We start from the raw sequence: 4,063 nt of genomic DNA on the forward strand, positions 1-4,063 counted from the left end.
ACACGGCCGATGAAAAACAAATCTATCAGAAGATGGAGGTGTTCCAGTATCTCCAGGAGCTAGTTTATAGTCCAGACAGAAGCACAGATGTCCTCAGTCTTTCCCAGGTTTCTGGACATCAAAGGATTGGTGAGTGATTAGTATGTCTTGGAATCAGAACTATAGGCTATTTGTCTGATTAACTTCTTGAGAATACAGGGGGTGCTATTTTCCATTAGCATAATTTGCTCTACAGATTAAACTGCCTCTTATTCAATTATTGCTCTTACTATATGCATATAAATAATACCATTGGAAAGAAAACAATCTCTAGTTTCTAAAACCGTTTCAATTTTGTCTCTGAGTGATACAGAAGTCATTTGACAGCACTTTCCATGACCAAGAAGAAAAAAGCAAGATGTGTATGCCAGCTTCAACGCTCTGCCTATATATGGTCGTGCCCCCTATGACCCGAAACACACCTCATTGGCCTTCCTCTGGGTGTCAAGAGGACGTCAGAGGAAAAATATCTTGTTTATCTGGGACTGACGTGAAATGAGAGCTAATTCTTTGGCGTGACCGACAACTTCCGGTTCTCTAAATCGTGCGACTTGTAGCTGCGATTGTCTTCTGTTGTGCGGCCATTATGGATGAAAACTATCTCCGTCTCGAAGTTTGTTTGATACATGTGACCAGATCATCGTAATGTATGTTTTTTCAATATAGTTTAATCAGATTATTTGAATTTTTTCGGGAGTTTTGTGGTGTTCCGTTGTCTGATTTTATTTACGTTTGAGAGATCCGTGCCACTCGACCAGTACCTGTGCTAAATGGAGTGGGAAAGGAACAATTCTGAACGGAACCAACGACTCATCTTGACAAAGGACACTTTGATCAACATTCTGATGAAAGATCAGCCATAGTAAGACCCAATTTACGATGTTATATCATATCTGTTGTGCATGTGAACTGGCCGTGGGCGCCTAGCCGAATCTGCCTGGTATAGCTATGCTAATTTAGCGCTACATTTTGTTTTCGTTATAAAACATTTCATAAATCTGAAATATTGTTTGGATTCACCAGATGTTGGGCTTTCAATATCTGTACGCTGTGTATTTTTCTGAAATGTTTTAAGATGAGTAATTCGTTATATGACGTTGGTCTCTGTAATTGTTCTGGCTGGGTCAGCACTATTTCAGATTGCAGCTGCAATGTAGAACTGTGATTTATACCTGAAAAATGCACATTTTTCAAAAAAAATACTATGCTATACCATAAATATGTTATCAGACTGTCATCTTATGAAGTTGTTTCTTGGTTAGTGGCTATATATATTTTTATTTAGTCGAATTAGTGATAGCTACTGACGCAGGAAAAAACTATTGGGAGTAAAAAAATCGTGTCCTTTGCTAACGTGGTTAGCTAATAGATTTACATATTGTGTCTTCCCTGTAAAACATTTTAAAAATCTGAAATTGTGGCTTTATTCACAAGACCTGTATCTTTCATCTGGTGTCTTGGACTTGTGATTTAATGATATTTAGATGCTACAAGTTACTTGTGACGCTATGCTAGCTATGCTACTCAGTGGGGGGGGGGGGGGGGGGGGGGTGCTACCGGATCAGGGTTGGTGACTCGTGAGAAGTTAAGAACATGATGTCCAGCCCTCCGATTATCTCAGCCAATCATGGCTAGAGGGAAGGTTCCTGACTTTTTCTTTGGCAAATTTTTATTTGGCTATACCAACTAGGCTCGTAAATGAACAACTTTATTTGTATTTACAGATGGCATAAACGTTTGTTATTAAGGCACATGAAAGTTCACATGTTCGAGAATGCATTTCTGCCAAAAAACGCATTTTGTTTAATTTTTTTAAATGTTCAAACGTCTCTCCTATGAAGTCGTGACTTGCGACATATGCCTAGTTTCCTGAATTGGGTCACATTTTGTGTTGGTCATGAAGTTGAGTTGATCCACTTTGTTTTAATGTTTGATGATTAAATCATACGGGACACTGTATTGAAGCCTGAAGTCATCCCTGACTACGACCACCAATTTGCATTTCCTCCTTAAGTGTGCAAACAAAATGCCAGAGAATGACAGTGAAACCAGGAAGTGGATTCTCTCCTGGGTAGCGCAATGTTTCAAACTCAGCGATATTGTTTTATGTGATTTGGTGTGTTTGCCTTTTCTTGCCCTCAGACTGGGACAATAATATGTCCTCCCTGCTGCTGCTTCATCTCCTCCCACCACCAGCACGAGGGAAGAGGACCAAAATCGGTGCCAGTGATGCGGTGGACAGACCAGTGCACTTTCATAAGGTAAGATGATACAGTTACTTTTTGTCTTGTCTATTTGTCTTAACATGTGTAGAGTGACTTAAAAATACCCTTTGTGTTGCAGTCATGCGGCTGCATTGAAGACCATATTGATGGGAGCCATGGTCGACAGCCATACCTCTTTGCGTCAGAAGACAGAGCTAGATTGACAACTACTACATCGTGGTGGACAAGATGCTTGTTCCCTGCCAAGCAACTAGTGGTCTGTGTGCATTTGATGAACTGTCTGTTTGATAGAAAAGTCCAATGCTCAAACGGTTTACAGTGAGGATGACCCTAAGATCAATTTGAAATGCATTTGAATCAGTTGCAGTCAGACCCACAGCTCCCATCTGTGTATGGTGTAAAGAAATTCTAAACTAAACAGTTTGCAGCACTACCATGTTTGTAGAAATTTTTCTGTGGACACAATGCATAACATTCTTGAAGGGGCTGGCTCAGTTTGAGTTAAAATTGTTTGAATATCTTCATATGGCTGCAGTCCCGATATCGGGACCAATATGACAACAGCCAGGCCAAGTGCAGGGCGCCAAATTCAAAAACCAGAAATCTCATAATAAAAATTCCTCAAACATACATGTGTCTTATATCATTTTAAAGGTAATCTTGTTGTTAATCCCACCAAGTGTCCGATTTCAAATAGGCTTTTCAACGAAAGCACTACAAACGATTATGTTAGGTCACCACAAAACCAAAAATAATCACAGCCATTTTCCCCAGCTAAATATAGCTTCACAAAAACCAGAAGAGATAAAATGAATCACTAACCTTCGATTATTTTCATCAGATGACACTCATAGGACTTCATGTTACACAATACATGCATGTTTTGTTTGATTAAATTCATATTTATATAAAAAAATCTGAGTTTACATTGATGAGTTTACAAGATTCACTAAATGCAAAAACATCAAGTGACTTTGCATAGCCCATCGTTTCAACATGAATACTCATCATAAATATAGATGATAATACAAGTTATACACATTGAATTATAGATATACCTCTCCTTAATACAACCGCTATGTCAGATTTCAAAAAAACATTACGGAAAAATAATTGCACGCTATAATCTGAGACGGCGCTCAAAGTAGCATACCACAGCTGAAAAGATAGCGTCACTATAAACAATAAAATACATGATAAATATTTCATTACCTTTGTTGATCTAGATCAGAAAGCACAGCAGGAATCCCAGGTCCACAATAAATGTTTGTTTTGTTCGAAAAAATCCGTTATTTATGTCCAATTGTTAGCGCGTTTGGTAAACATGTCCAAACGCTAATTCTGGTCAGCTTCATATCGGACAAAAACTTCAAAATGTGATATTACCGGTTGAAGAAACATTTCAAACTAAGTACTGAATCAATCATTAGGATGTTAACACATAGCTTCAATAAAGTTCCAACCGGAGTATTCGTTCTTGTCTGCGTGAGCAATGGAACGTCAGTGGCTTGCATGAAGAAAAGTCATGATCAGCGCATGGCTGCTTGATGGACATCTGACTGATTCTGCTCTCATTCTCTTCCACAACATCATAGAAGTCTCATTGGAATTTCTATTGATTGCTGACATCTAGTGGAACCTCATAGGCAGTGCAACCTCAGTCATAACTCAATTGGATTTCTTAAAGGACTCTGGTGAATACAGACAAGCTCAGATTTCTGACTTCCTGTTTTGATTTCAACTCAGGATTTTGCCTGCCAAAATGAGTTCTGTTAATCTCACAGACATAATTCAAACAG

General features: G+C 38.7%; 1 long non-coding RNA gene across 1 annotated transcript; it reads left to right on the forward strand.

Annotated features, from left to right (window-relative positions):
• The first annotated feature begins 275 nt into the window (after positions 1–275).
• On the forward strand, positions 276–2,892 carry LOC139537463 (uncharacterized). The gene is made up of 3 exons (XR_011667543.1): positions 276–901; positions 2,182–2,300; positions 2,383–2,892. It is a non-coding gene; the product is annotated as an uncharacterized lncRNA (long non-coding RNA).
• Positions 2,893–4,063: the final 1,171 nt, after the last annotated feature.

This window comes from Salvelinus alpinus, chromosome 13 (assembly GCF_045679555.1).
Source record: "Salvelinus alpinus chromosome 13, SLU_Salpinus.1, whole genome shotgun sequence".
NCBI lineage: Eukaryota > Metazoa > Chordata > Actinopteri > Salmoniformes > Salmonidae > Salvelinus > Salvelinus alpinus.